The 16304-nt window shown below is 39.0% G+C and overlaps 1 pseudogene; it reads right to left on the bottom strand.

The window, feature by feature from the left end:
- Positions 1-551: 551 nt before the first annotated feature.
- LOC125164794 (40S ribosomal protein S23-like) lies at positions 552-2760 on the bottom strand (annotated as a pseudogene).
- Positions 2761-16304: the final 13544 nt, after the last annotated feature.

The raw sequence follows: 16304 nt of genomic DNA, 5'->3' as shown, positions 1-16304 counted from the left end.
AAAGCATCACAAGCATGGATTTTCTTATCCTATGACTCAGATTCTACTTCCTAGGTTCATAGCTATGTTTACACAAATATTAAAATTATTGTGATTTATTAAAGGATTAATCCATGAATTGACTGTTGTTTAGACATTATCAACACTTCAGTTGAAAAGTTTGTTATTGATGGCCACAATCCGAGGAATGTATTAACTTCTGTTTCCCTTACTCTCTATGCTCTATTCCCAAGGAAAATTATATCTCCAGGAAGCGGTATACCTGGATTATATAATCTTAACTCCCCACAGGAATAGCTTTTTTGAAACATAATAATTTACCCTCTTAAACTTTTATAGAAATTTGCTACATGGAGAACATTTTAGGGGTCATTTACAAATCCCTGAAGTTAGGATATAATCCGGTTTGTACCCTAATGTCTCTTATGGAAAGATTTATTTTGGTATTTAGTGAAAGAAAATTTCTCTCTCTAATGTACTTTTTTTTTTTTTTTTTTTTTAGCATATGAAAGTTTGTTACTATCATGTTTGCATCATCAAATCATCAAAACTTATGGTTTTGGTCTTTTCTTCTTGCCTTTGCAGAAGGTCAATAGAGAGACATTGGCTATTTTGACAACAATAAAGTTGTCACCAGAAATGTCACCAACAGCATGATCTTTGCAACCAGTCCAACAGCCAGAACTTCATTGTTTTCTGCAATATAGGTATGAAAGCTGTGAGTTTCTTGACATTTTTGATCAGCGGGCCCCTGACACATTTCCTGATGACAGAATTTAACTGTTCAGCTTCACCCCCAACTTTTTCAAGCAAAATTCTCTTTGAATGTAAAGTGCTTCCAAAGGAGTTGGCCTTTAGGGCTGTGCTCAAATGGGCTTCCTTGTACTGTTTATCATTCCTGTTTGTGGCTGTGGAGCTTCCTGGCAGTACAAAGACCTCGACCACTTGCCCATCCTGCTGGTGCTACAGGCCCAAGTGAAAGATCTCATATATTGTTTAACAAAATTGTGGTGAAATACACATAACCCAAAATTTGCCATCTTAATCATTTTAAAGTGTAAATTTCAGTAGCGTTAGGTACATTCACATTTATATGCAACTAATTTCCAGAAACTCATCCTGTGAAACGAGTATTTTATACTGATTGTGATGGTTAATTTTAAGTGACAACGTCACCAGGTCACAGGGCCCAACTATTTTGTCAAATGCTATTCTGGTTATTTCTTTGAGGGGGCTTTTGGGGTGATATTCTTATTTAAATTGGTAGGCTTTGGGTAAAGCAGCTTCCTCTCCAGAACATGGATAGGCCTTATAATCAGTTGAAGGCCTGAATAAAATAAAAGATTGACCACCCCCAGGCAAGAGGGAATTCTACCAGCAGACAGCCCTCAGGCTGAAACTGATGTTGGCTCCTCCCTAGGTCTCCAGGCTGATGATTTCCCACTTGCCAGCCTCCATAATCGCATGAGCCACTTTCTTCAAATAAATCTCTATGTATATAAATAAACATCATTTTATTGATGTGAGAACCCCGATACATACACCCATTAAATAAATGCTACCTCTTTCCTTCTCCCCTCAGCCCCTGGGGACCACCATTCTACTTCTTGTTCCTTTGCATTTGACTACTTTAGATATATAAGTGAAATCATACAGTATTTGCCTTTTTGTGACTGGCTTGTTTCACTCAAGATTCATCCACGCAAAAGGTTCGTCAGCTGTCTTACAGATGTGTCAGAATTTCCTTCTTTTTAAGACTGAATAATGTTCCATTGGATGTATAGACCACATTTTGCTTTTCCATTCAACTGTCAATGAACACTTCAGTTGCTTTCATCTTTTGGCTATTGTGAATAATGCTGCTACGAACATGGATGTACACATATCTCTTCAAGACCCTGCTTCATCCAAGACCCTGGATATATATACTCAGAAGTGGGATCTCTGGATCATATGGTAATTCTATTTTTAATTTTTTGAGAAACCATCATACTATTTACATAGCTGCATCATTTTTACATTCCTACCGACAAGGTACAAAGGTTCCAATTTCTCCACATCCTTGCCAACTACTTGTTATATCCAGCAATAATAATCCTGCAGGAACCCCAAATAATCTTCTGTAGGGGTCATTTTTGTTATGGGGTAGGTAGTATTTTATATCTGTGTACATTGGGAGGGGGAGTGCTAATATAGACCTGATTCTAAAAAATACAATAGTAAGACTTGCTACATACATAATTTAGGCTGAATCTACATGACAGCAAAACAATTATTTAGAAGTGAAAAATTCTGTCAAGAGGTAACTTTGCCTTGTAGCACTGAATGATGAAGTGGCTGATTTTATTGTTTAGAATTTGTGTACAAGAAGGCTTATTCAAGGTTTTTCCCCATAAAATGTACAGAGATCACTATAAATGTCACCAAGTCATTTTGAGCGGTAAGCATTTTTAAATTCAGAGGAAGTTTATAATGCAAAGCAGAAGGCGCAAACTGGCAAGCTGTGGCCCAAATCGGGCCTGCAGACTTATTTGATTTGGCCTGCACATTTGTTGGCCCACACAGTTTTTTTTAAAAAATTTGAATCGGCTGACAACTTTTTTAATGGAGAGGTTACGTGCAAAAATCTTGATTTCTAGCTTTTTGGGGAAAACTAGCTGACCCGGCAAGACAGGGCCTACATTCCCACATGGCAACAGTTGGCTGGAGCTGAGTAGCAGCTGCCCTTTTAGCCTGAGCTTGTGCTATCCAGTTCCCCATGGTCCCCACCCACCCTGAGACCCGAGAGCCTGCGGACACCCAGGCAGCAGACTTCTCAGTTTCGCCAGGAACCACTTATAACTTCCTGTAACGTTCAGCAAGATGCAAGGCCCATGGTGGGCTCTCAGTAGGTTTTGGATTGTTTACTACTTCTGACTCCTCATGTGTTAAAATCATTCAGGATCTTTTGCTTTCTTTCTTGGTAGAAAAGAAGATGGCAAGACTATGGCCTTAAATAAATGAAATACAAAAAGAAAAGAATTTAGACAGTGCAGATAGGGGAGCAGTTTAAAAGAAAATAATAGTCCAAATGTAATTTTTTACTGAGCAGTTTAGCCTTGAACTCTTTTTCCCATGTGAGGAAAACTGAAGAAAACAGCACCCAAGAAATGTTTCAAGCTAAGCCCTCTGTTTAATGCAAGAAAGAAACAAGGGGCAAAAGGTTAGTCAGCCGTCTTACAGTGGCAGAATTCTTGAGTTAACATAAATAGAAATAGATACAGAAAATGAGGGCCATATGGTTGGCTAGATCAGAGCCACTGTGTGTGTGTGTGTGTGTGTGTGTGTGTGTGTGTGTGCGCGCGCGCGCGCGCGCGCGCGCGAGTGCGTGTGTGTATTTGCCAGGCCACCCACTGAAAAAAATATTCAACTTACTGTGTTTCAGCATATTAACTCCTTCTTTTTAATTACTGAGGCACTTGAAGTTCTTTTGCACTTTCAGGTGATAGCAAATGGAAAATGTGTTAAAGGAAAATACAAAGGTTTTTCCTCTTTCTCTTGGTGATCGTGTTGGTTAAAAGAAACATGAAAATCTTTTAAAAGACGTGCCTTCGTCTCCAACCAAAAACATGGTCACAGGAAAATGGTTATTTAAACCTCCGCTGGTAGCATGATCCCATTGGCCAAAGCAAGTTCTATGGCCAAGTCCAGAGTTACCCTGAAAAGGAACTGTCTAAGGGCATGGATTTGGTAGGTGTACTTTAGAGAGCAGGAACTGTTCTGGAATGGGGAAATAGAATCTGAGTCAGTGCCTATTCTGGAAAAATACACTAGTTGATCCTTATTAAAATTAAGTTTTACTATTTTTATCCTTTCTATTAAAAAATATGCTCATTTCAAAAATGTGAGAAATATAGAAATCTCTGAGAAGAAAAAGTAAAATCACCCAAAGCCAACAGTCTAATAAAAACCATTTTTTTTAAATAAAAACCATTCTTAAGGGGTGCCTTGGTGGCCCAGTAGGTTGAACGTACAACTATTGATTTCAATTCAGGTCATGATCTCACAGTGGTGGGATCAAATCCTCGGTCAGGCTCCATGCTGAGTGTAGCGCCTACTTGGGATTATCTCTCTCTCTCTCTCTGCCCCTATCCTCTGCACTTTCTCTCTCTCCCTCTCTAAAAACAAACAAACAAACAAACAAACAAACAAACAAAAAACCATTCTTAAAATTTGATGCATATGATTCCAGAAATCTCTCTGCATATATACCTCTCCACTTAGAAGTGGTTTTGATCTACTTAGCAGTGTCTCTAGACATGGTAGAGGATAGCAGCCTTGGACTGAACCTGAATCATCCTCCATTTTCCTAGGATAGTTGTTGATATTTTTAATTCTTTGAGTTGTGTCTGTTTGCAAGTGTGTCTTGACTCAGCAGAGTTGAAGAACCTAAAGGAGGCTGGAAGACGCAACTTATCTCCAGTGAAAATCAGCAAAAAAGGGGAAAGAAGGGAGGAGGGAACAAAAAAAGCCCTCTGGGATAGAGGGAAGAGAGCAAACTGTGATACCTCTGTGGGGACTTTGTGGTGTGGATAGTGCTGACTTGTTTATTAGGCACAGTGCTGCAGGCTCCCAATACTTTTAGGGGCCCAAGAAAGCATTTTAATTGTTTTGACATCAGAAGAGAAAGAAATGAACTTTTATGTTTTAATTTACAACATTAATATATTTATTATTATACCAACATAGTCATAAAATATAATTTTTTTAAGTTATGTAAATTTTTTAAATGTTTACTTATTTTTGAGAGAGAGAGAGAGAGACAGAGAGTGAGCAGGGAGGAGGCAGAGAGAGAGGGAGACACAGAATCCTAAGCAAGCTCAGGCTCTGAGCTGTCAGCACAGAGTCAGTCGCGGGGCTCGAATTCATGAACCACAAGATCATGACCTGAGCCGAAGTCGGGTGCTTAACCGACTGAGCCACCCAGGCGCCCCAAGTTTTGTAAATTAAAAAAAATTTAACGTTTATTTATTTTTGAGAGGGAGAGAGCATGCAAATGGGGCATGGGCAGAGAGAAAGGGACAGAGGATCCAAAGTGGGCTCTGTGCTGATAGCAGTGAGCCCGATGTGAGGCTTGACTTCCTAACTGCAAGATCATGACCTAAGCTAAAGTCAGAAGCTCAACCAACTGAGACACCCAGATGCCCCAAGTTATGTAAATTTTTTTATTAAGTTTTAAATTTTAATTCCAGTATAGTTAATATACAGTGTTATATTAGTTTCAGGTGTGCAATATAGTCAATTCTATACATCACGCAGTGCTCATCATGGTAAGTGTACTCGTTTTGCTTTTTTTTTTAAGTTTTATTTATTTAAGTAATCTCGACACCCCACGTGGGGCTCAAACTCATGACCCTGAGATCAAGAGTCACATGTGTTTCTGACTGAGCCAGCCATGCACCCCCATAAGTGTACCATTAATCCCCATCCCCTATTTTACCCATCCTCCCAACCCCCTCCCCTCTGGTAACCATTGGTTTGTTCTCCATAGTTAAGAGTCTGTTTCTTTGTTTCTCTCTCTCTTTTTTTCCCTTTGCTCATTTGTTTTGTTTCTCAAATTCCACATATAAGTGAAATCATATGGTATTTGTCTTTCTCTAACTGACTTATTTTTCTTAGCATTATGCTCTCTAGCTCAATCTATGTTGTTGCAAATGGCAAGATTTCATTGTTTTTTAAGGCTGAATAATATTCCATTGTGTATATATACCTCTTCTTCTTTATCTATTCATCTATCCATGGACATTTGGATTTCTTCCATAGTTTGGCTTGTAAATAGCGCTGCAATAAACATAGGGGTGCGTGTATCCCTTGGAGTTGGTGTTTTTATATTTTGGGGGTAGATACTCAGTAGTGTGATTACAAGATCACATGATAGCTCTATTTTTAACTTTTTGAGGAACCTCCATGCTGTTTTGCACAGTGACTGTACTAGTTTGCATTCCACAAAAAGTGCACAAGGGTTCCTTTTTCTCCATATGCTCACCAACACTTTTTGTTTCTTGCTTTTTATTTTAGGCATTCTTACAGGTATGAGGTGATATCTCATCGTAGTTTTGATTTGCATTTCCCTGATGATGAGTGATTTTGAGCATCTTTTCGTGTATCTGTTGGTCATCTGGATGTCTTCTTTGGAGAAATATCTGTTCATGTCTTTTGCTATTTTTAATTGGATTATTTGGTTTTTAGGTATTGAGTTATATAAGTTCTTTATATATTTTGGATACTAACCCTTTATTGCAAATGTCATTTGCAAATATCTTCTTCGATTCAGTAGGTTGCCTTTCAGTTTTGTTAATTGTTTCTCTCACTGTGCAGAAGTTTTTAATTTTTTAATTTATTTTTGCTTTTGTTTCCCTTGCCTTGGGAGACATAGCTAGAAAGATGTTGCTACAGCCAATGTCAGAGAATAAAATATAATTTTTAATATCTTTTTATGGAAGAAGGGACTCATGAAGGCAAGAGGGCCCGTCCCAACGTATTCAAATTTATTAAACATGTATGTGCCGTGAATTTCAGGATTTTTGTCACCTGTGATATTATTCCAATTTGACAAATGATGAATCTGAAAGGTGGAAGGAAGAGAAGAGAGAAAAAGTGGCAAAGTTGGGAACTACCCCAGAAGTCCTGAGTTTCAGCTCACTGTTCTTTGTACAAAGTGTACCATGGGAGGTGACAGATACTGGGTAGAGACCAATATAGGAAAACACGATAGGAATAAAGGATATGGAAGGCTTTATAATGGGCCAAGAATTTGCCTAGGCACCAAACTTTTTCCCTGAGATGACATGTAGGTGACTAAGTGAAGATGTGGGCAGTCCAAGAGAGTTTGAGGAGCATGAGGAAAATAGGCTGGGCGCCCAGCTGAAGAGCTTCATCAGGTGGGTCATTTTCGGATGTTTCATTTTCTTTTGTGGTCGTGTTCTGTAAAGATGAATAAGACACTAAGAAAACAAGGTCAGTTTAGGCCCTTGGCAGAAAGTTAAAGCCATTTAAAGAAATTTAGTAAAATTGCTTGCTGCTGAGTTGTTACTATATTTAAAAGAAGGCTGTGATAAAATTCAGTAATGAGCTAAGGTTATTAATGATAAATGTGTGTTTTCTAAAAAAATAGTTTTTCAGATAAAGATTGCTTTTGTTTTTTATAAAACATGTGTGTGTGTGTGTGTGTGTGTGTGTGTGTGTGTGTGAGAGAGAGAGAGAGAGAGAGAGAGAGAGAGAGAGAGAGATTGCCCCTATTTGCTGTATTATCTATCAATTAATTCTACTCTGAACTTGAACTTGGGGTTTGATAGGTAGCACCAAATGAGTCATTCAAACAAAAAAGAGAGATGATCTCATGAACATTATTTTAAAAGTTTACTCTGTTATTCAGAAGTCCTCGAGTTTCCAGAAACAGCAGTCCTTGCCTCCCAAATGGCCAAAAGAGGAAAAGGAGGTGTCTCCTGCAAAGGTGTGAAGAGGGGACAGTGCCTCTGGGCATCAGGCGCTGACAGTCGCAGTCAAAAAGTCAGGACGCTTGGGTCTGAGACAAACACCATCCCAAAGTCTCACTCTCCAAATGCAAATTATCACATAATATATTTAAAATTAATTTGGACTAGAATCGACCTGTGATTCACTTTAAGTAGATCTAAAAAAGCAAGAACATGACTTAGCTTACTACTAACATGGCAGCATGTTTTCCTTGTTAGCTGCAGGGGAGAATAATGTACAGGAAAAGGTGACGTAATGATTGTCTCACTTTCATTATTCTCTCCCAAATGAATAACCTTCCACACCAAGGATGAGCTCACTCACTATTAGTGGAATAACATCTGGTGAGCAAGGGCCCCCAGCCGAACATGCTGTTGGTTTGGGACTATATTTAACCAGCAGAAACCCAACCATGTTTGCATATATCACATATGCAGCCCAGTTACATTGTGGAAAAAAAAATATTAAGGGTAAGGAAATAATCCTAAAAGTATTTTAACATTCAAGATTTTTCCTTATGAAGCAAGGCATTAACCTGTTCCCAAAGAGGACCTAAGCTATTATTAGAGTGGAATATCTTGGACATGTGGCAGACGCCTTGTCCTCTTTGGCTGAGGCTCGGATGCTTGCCATAGCTATCTAAGTTTAAATTTCAAATCACGGACAGGAATCTCTCTCCTTCAATTTCCCTTTCCCATTCTTAATTTCCAGGCAGGCCTGCCACCTTGACGATGGTGAATTTTGCAGTGTAATTTATCTAATAGATTTACAGTAAATGATGAATCACTCTAGTATTTAAATCTAATGAGTAATGCTGTAAGTCAATTTGGTTTTTAAAATGCAACATTGCTAATGTCATCAGTTAAATGCGCTAATACAGAGTAATGCAGTAGCTCAGGACACACGCACAGGCAGTCCTGATGGTCATGAAGCTAGACTACTCTGGCATCTGCTGTGTGCCAAAGTGTTTAGGGGTATTGCTCACCTAAAATCATGACATTTGGGGGAAAATTTCACTCTCTCAGAGCTTGGGAAACTACCTCAAGTTTAGGCATCTCTCATGGCTCCCCCCATAAAATGTAGTAATGCTTTACTGTGAACATGCTAACAAGCTATTATAATTTTTATTTGAAAGACTGATCATAAAAACAATGCCTATTAACTGAAGCAAATATGGGAAATCCAGAGAGATACAAAGAACATACAATTCATTGTGATTCCAACCACCCAGACTTTTTGTCGATGCTAGTCCTTTATTGGTGAGTATATGTAAGCATTTTCTCTTCTTACTAACTCTTCTTCTACAATTTCATTCTCAATAGCCAAATAATATCACATCATACAGCTGTACCATAATTTATCAATATTCCCTCTTGGATACCTAGTATACTTCTAATCTCTTGTTATTATGAATAAGACTCTGTTAAAGATCTGTGTAGCAGAATCTTTGCCCACGTAGGTGATCATTTCTTTGGGATACATTTACAGAAATAAAATTGCTGAGTCAAGGTGAGCGTATGTTTTTAAGGGTTTTGGTATTGGTTGAGGATGCCTTCATGAGGGAATGGGAGATTTATTTCCTTCTCTGTACAAGTTATCTCCAATATCAGAGATGCTTCCCCAGTCCCTCTGCCTCAATCTACCTCTGGTCACTCATCTGTATAAAAAAAGAGGCAGGAAAATGACGATATTTATCCTGCTAAATAATTTTCATATGTTACCTCATTTAATCTGTACAATAATCCTGTGATATAAGACAGTGACTCAGTGAACTCCAGATAGTTTTTAAAGAGAGGAGCCAGAATTTGAACCAGATTTGCTACCTCAAACGTGTATTCATAAAACCACCAAGTTACACAGTTTCTGGCAAGGCTATCACTCATTCATTAATTTATTTATTCACTAATTCAATATACCGTGTGGGAGTCACTGTTCTAGGCACAGGAGATACAGTGGTGACCTGAACAAAGTCCTTGATCTCAGGGACTTTCTACTGGGGAGATAGACAAGAAGTTACAATACAATATCGGTAGCAGTAAGTTCTATGAAGAAAGATAAAACAAGGAGGAGGGATAAAGGATGACAAGGATCCCATTTTAGGTAAGGCTGTCAGAGAGAGTCTTTATGAGTGGATGAAGTGGGTGAAGCTGCCATGGGGATGGATATATGGAGGACAAACACTCCAGGTAGAGAAGCAGCAGTACAAGGCTCTAAGACCAGAACATGCCTCGTGTGTTTGAGGAACTGCATAAAAATATTTGGGGCTGGAGCTCAGTGGGATATAAGAGGGAAGGTTTAGATTAAGTCTATGAGCCAGGCTGAGGGTGGGAGGAGTTAGAGATCACAGAGTTGAGGCCCGCAACGTCGAAGGTGTTGACATGACATCAGCAGTTCTAAGGAGGAAAGGTGAATAACATATTACCCGATTCTCCTATTTTTGAATTGGCTTTAGGTAGCTGGGACTTTAGGTCATGGCATTAAAACCCTGGCCCTCCAGACCGGGATGTAGTCCACGCAAGGGTATTTTTGGACTCAAAGGAAAGAATACAAACTCATGGATCATTTGATCATATTCATTACCTACCATCTTCAAGAGGAGAGAGATACCTGCTCCCTGTCCCATTCCTCATATCAAAACAGAAAACAAACAATTTCTTTAACTGGAATGATCTTGCAGAATTGGGGAAATAGCCATTTTAAAGTTCAAAACGATGTGGTTATTAATCACTTGATCTGAAGACCAGCTGTTTCCTGATGTCATTTAAATTCTCCAATCCCACATGTTCTGCTATGGGAAGGAATCCAACTTCCTTTCCATTCTTGCACATGTGTCTTTTTAAATTTAATTTGGGGTTAAGTTAATTTATTATGGATTACTAAAACCCTGAATATTCTAACAGGCCAACTTCCAGGAGCCTAGTGAAAATGTCATCGCTTGGTGGGACATACCTGCAGCAAATGAACTGGATAACACAATGCTCTTTAGAATGGGAGATGTGAAGTAAGCTGAGAGCTTTTATTATTCCCACGTAAGAACCCCTGAAATGTAGTGCAAGAAATGCTAGAATGCTTTAGAATCTTCCAGTGTCAGGATTTAATTCATTCTATGCATATTAGGAGGAAAAGTCTTGACAGCTGGGGCCAGAATCTGTTTTAGGGAAATACACCATAAGCTACTTGGGTGGAAGGTGGGTCCCGAGGGCACGGGTAGCCGGACACAAAGGAAAAAGGTCATCACTGCAGTGCTCTACCGTAAACACAGAAGACTTGCTCAGAAGACTGAGCAAGCAGGATGTGCAGGGAAGCACCTGCTGGGGCAATACGTGAGAGACCTTAAAATCTTTTAAGGTGTGGGGTATAGTGGTCAGTTTAATCATCTTTTTGTTAATGTAAGAACACCATCACTGTCCCAAATCTTTGGTAAACTCTGCTCTGTGTGAGTGCAGTGCATATACGAGCAAGTGTCCTGTGGGGATAGAGGGGCCGCATCCATGTCCGGGTTAACGTGGTGCAGAGTAGGGACTGCGTGTGCCGCGTGGCAAGATAATCTGTCAGTTAAACTAATCAGCAGGAGCACGAGTCAGAGCTAGAAATAACAATGAGAATGAAAGTCCCCTGGGAATTCCCAAGAGCTTTGAGGGTGGGCACTGGACTTTCACTGGAGAAATATGGAATGGGAATTTGAACCATCTTGAGAGGCAGAGGGACTCATCTGACATCTGGGTTACATGTTAATAACTCACACTGCTCTTGAAGTTTACGGCTGTAGTCGTTAAGGTATTTAATGCAGACACTGAGGTTTCTTGCCCCTTAGTAACAACCAGGGCTGGGGCTGAATATCTAGAAATTACCCAGCTCTCTCTGAAATAGATACTGGTAAAGACTTCACTAGAGTCTACCTTTCTCAGTATTCCTTGTTTTCTATGCCCCCAAGGTAGTTCTTCATAGGACTGGGTCACAGGCTTTGTGAATTGACACACAAATCTTACAGAAATAATATGCTATTGCGATATTCCATGGAAAGCACTCACAGCAAAGCATCAGGAATTATCAGGCTGGGTTCCTTGAGTCTCCCCAGTTCTTCACAGGAGATGGTCTGGGTTAGTGGCAGTGGCATTCTGCATGACCGTGCCCAGTTCTCTCAGATCACGGGAAGCCCCAGTTACAGGCTTACAAAACTTGTCATCAAACATGCTACTCTAAAACTCTATCATATTTTTTGCAAAGTTAGAAAAGTAGAAAAAACATTCAGCAAGATTTATCACCTGGATAAAACTGATTTGAAGTACAATTCTCAGTATGCCACATCACCCTTTTGTTTCACTGACCTTATGTTACCCACTAATTATTAGACATCACATGCATAGATATATTGCAGTTATGTTCTGAAGACAAGCTTGTAGCATATGCAATCGGTTCAATACTTAGAAGGGGCCGGCTTTATTTAACAACTGGTTAATTAGGACATTTAAGATCTGTGATATTATATTAGCATGTTACAAAATCCTCTTCTGAAGAGTCACATTTGACTCTACATAGATTAATGCCATGAGTCAGAGAAGGACTTTCTGATTGCACATGTAGGATTTCCTTATGTTTAGCCAGAAGGGTAGCTTTTCCTGTTTTCATTCCCACCCTTAGGAAAGGTATTTGGTGTGGACAGGGCATAATCTCAGGAATACTTTGCGTGCAAGAAGAGAAAATTCCATCCAGTTTCAGTAAAATTTGAGCTAAATTAAAACAATACAGGAAAAACTCTGAGAATTGAAGAGTAGTTCGTAGGAACTACAGTGATTTTGAAGACCTCAGTGTCTGGAACCAGGCACTCAAGCACTGAATAACACTCTTTTGAATCTCATTTCTGATTTCCTATTCATACTGGTTTTGTTCTATTTTAGTGTGGAGGGAGGACTTTTTCTTATGGTGGAAAACAGAGTTTCAGTCAGTGCTGTGCTTTCATCATCCTTAAAGTAAAAGGGGCTTCTCTCATCCAATTTTAGGTTAAAATGCTAAGACATGACTCTGATTGGCCAGCCTTGAATCATGTTTCCAATCTCTGGGTGAATTTCTATGGCTGAGAATATGAACTATCATAATTGGCTCAGGCTGGTCACATGTCCATTCCTGAGATTAAATGGGTGGATTCTGTTACTCTAAGGAAGAGTATGGGGTCCTTGTGTGCCAAGCAGCTGTACCAGTTTGTGTCTATGCCCATCTTTCCCTAACTAAATGTGGGCCATCAGGGTAGATGGTTCTGTTTCTTGGCATGGAAGGCTTTATTTCTGAAGCATAGGTAGGCCTGTCAGAATTGCCTGGAAGTAGGAAAGAGAAACCAAAACTTCTTGGCACAATTGTATAAAGTGCTATTTCCATTGTGGGTGGGAGAATATAGGCAGATAACTCCACATTTAGAAAAAGTTTATCTTCTTTAATATAAATTTAGAATCTACTATCTTTGAAAGTATTGTTTCTACTAGAAAAGGAGGGTGGGACATGTTTAGTTTAATAGATATCCACTAGGAAAACTGCAAGAATAACAAAGATGCATCGGTTCACATTGGATTGGCATGGAGACTTCAAAAACCGGATTGGACTATGTGGGCAGAGCTCACCTTGGCTGTCCTGAGTCTCCCCGCCAAAACAATGCACTGCTATAGTTATTGTGTCCTTGAGTTATCCAGGTGGGGGCTCAGGGGCAAGAGTGGGATTTATACAGTAGTAGTGCTAAAGATTTGCATTTGGAGGGTTGAAGAGCTTGGCCATTCTTAGAAGGGGCAAGAGGAGGCTGGACTTCAAGCAAGGGAGAAAAGTTAGGAATTAGGATGTTTCCCCAAAAGGATGCCTGTAAAGGACTTCTGATTTTTCCCCTTGGGCTGTGAGAATTGCCATATTTGTCATCCAATTTTAAGTTTTATCTTCCTATATTTAAATGTCCTTAGTCTTCACCAATCCTTTAATTAAATATACTAGACATGCACGTGTTCCGTATTGGTGGTGTTGTGGGAAATTAAAGAGAAAAGCAACAAAAGGAAGTGTGATCTTATATCCTTCCATGGACACCATCATTATGTCATGAGAAAAGGAATTCCAGATCATCCAGGTGGGGACCGGGATGGAGAATCAGAGCAGAGTTGAGGGCAATGAAGAGGAGCAAGTGACTCACAGAAGCAGCTGCAAAGAGGGTGACTCAGGAACAAATGTGAGGCAAACATCCTTTTTTCTCAAACATCCCAGAGGAAGGTGGGTCTCAGGGGCTGAGAAATGGACTTCATTTTCTGCTGTTAGATACTTCCCTCCTCTTCTCTCACTTCAATGTTTATTAAGTTACTTTCTTCTTCCAAGATGACCCAAATGCACTTTGCTTATACAAGTATTATAGAGCTCATTTTATTCTACTGTGAATTTTTATTGGTTAGTTGTATGTCTGTTTGCAAGAAGCTAGATTACAAAGACCATGAGTATGACTTGCTCACAGGGGATGGAGAGTATCTGAGACAGTGGTTTGCATACGTGAGGTGCTTACTAAATGATTTTAACTTGATTTGAAATGGGTTTACTTAGTTGTTGTCCTTTTCTACAAGAGCTAAGTTCTAGTCTAATCCTGTCTGCATCCTTAAATTGCCATATTATCTAGAATATTTTAATAACACCTATTATTTTGAAATGACAACAAATTGAACTAATTTCTTGCTAAGCTTGTCAAGAAAACAAAATACAAATCTCTCAGGCATCAGAAAATTAAAGGTTCACATTGTTCTTCTATAAAGGAAAAGAATCACAATTGGGCACTTGCTCTTCAGGAAAATTCTTGTTGCTTTTAGGGTGAGTTCAGCTTCCACTTAGGAAGTTAGGCTGTTTTGGGAAGAGAGTAATTGTTGGGTGCAGGGGAGTCAGGTTTTCTAGTGGTCCCACCAGAAGAATCAAAAGAATTGAGGAACTGATACTTTAAAAATTGTCTGCTTCACGATCAATATGCAACTCCAGCTTTCACTTTATGAGTCTTATTTTGGTTTTTTTTCTAGCTTTCCTGAGATATAATTGACAAAGAACATTGTGTAAATTTAAGGTGTACAATGTGACAATTTGATGCACGTATGAAATATTTGCCAAAATATTTGCCAAAATAAGGTTAGTTAAGATATCCACCACCTCAGATAGTTAACAGTTTGTGTGTGTTGAAAATTTTTAAGATCTACTTTCTCAGCAACTTTTAAATATATAATACAGTATCACTAGTAGCAGAAACCATGCTTTACATTACATCCCCAGACTTATTTGTCTTTTTTCTCTCTCTAGCTTTAATTTTTTAAAAAAGTTTATTTATTTTGAGAGAGAGAAAGAGAGAGAGAGAGAGAGAGAGAGAGAGAGAGAGAGAGAGAGAGAGAGAATGAGCACAGGGGCAGAGAAGGAGAGAGAGAGAGAATCCCAAGCAGGCTCCGTGCTCTCAGCACGGAGCCCAGTGTGGGGCTTGAACTCACGAACTGTGAGATCATGACCTGAGCTGAAATCAAGAGTCAGTAGCTTAACCAACTGGGCCACCCAGGCATCCCATCATTGTTGTTGTTTTAGGTAAGATCTACACCCAGTGTGAGGCTTGCTGGAACTCACGATCCTGAGATCAAGTCACATGCACTACTAACTGACGGAGCAGGTGCCTCACTTATTTATCTTATAACTGGAAGTTTGCACCCTTTGTGGTACCTTTACTCATTCTCTCCTCTCCAAGATGATGAATCTACTCAGTTTCTGAGTCAGGTTTTTAGATTTCACATATAAGTGAGTTCATGTAGTATTAGTCTTTCTCTATCTGATTGCACTTAGCAAAATGCCCTCAAGTTTCATCCACATTGTCACAAATGGCAGGATTTTCTTCTTTATTTATGGTTGAATAATATTCTGTTGTGTGTGTATATATTTAAGAACATTTTCTTTTTATCCATTCATCCATCAGTGGACACTTAGGTTGTTTCCATGTCTTGGCTGTTGTAAATAATGCTGCAATGAAGCAGGGATCCAGACATTTCTTTGAGATAGAGATTTCATTTCCTTTGGATTTATATCTGGAAGTGAAATTGCTGTTCTATTTTTAGTTCTCTTTTTAATATTTTGAGGAAACTTCATACTGTTTTCCTTGGAGCCGCACCAGTACATTCCCATCAATACTGGGTTCTCTTTTACTGCATCCTCACCAGCACTTGTTATGTCTTATCCTTTTCAGAATAGCCATTCTAACAGGTGTGAGATGTTGTCTCAGCATGATTTGCATTTCCCCACTTATTATTGATGTTGAATATTTTTTCATGTATCCATTGGCCATTTGACTATCTTCTTTGGAAAAATTTCCATTCAGGTGCTTTGCTCATTTTAAACCAGTTTGTTTTTTGTTTTTGTTGTGGGTTTTTTTTTCTATTGATTTGTATAGTTTCTTGTATATTTCGGATATTATTCCCTTATCAGATCTGGGGTTTGAAAATATTTTCCTTCATTCTTTGAAGGTTGCCTTTTCATTTTGTTGATTGTTTCTTTTTAGTTTGATACAGTTCCTCTTATTTTTGCTTTTGTTGCTTTGGTGTCATATCCAAAAAATCATTGCCAAATCCAACATCAAGGGTTTTTTTTTTTCCTTATGTTTTCTTCCAGAAGTTTTATGGTTTCAGGTCTTACATGTAAGCCTTTAATCCATTTTGAGTTAATGTTTGTGAGTGGTGTAAGATAGGGGTTGAGTGCCACTCTTTTGCATGTACTATCCAGTTTTTCCAACACAATGTATTGAAGAGACTATCTTTTCC

The sequence above is a fragment of the Prionailurus viverrinus genome, chromosome B1, assembly GCF_022837055.1.
Source record: "Prionailurus viverrinus isolate Anna chromosome B1, UM_Priviv_1.0, whole genome shotgun sequence".
In the NCBI taxonomy this organism is placed as follows: domain Eukaryota; kingdom Metazoa; phylum Chordata; class Mammalia; order Carnivora; family Felidae; genus Prionailurus; species Prionailurus viverrinus.
The sequence above is the reverse complement of the archived record's forward strand: the minus strand, read 5'-3'. Positions and strand labels throughout refer to the sequence as shown.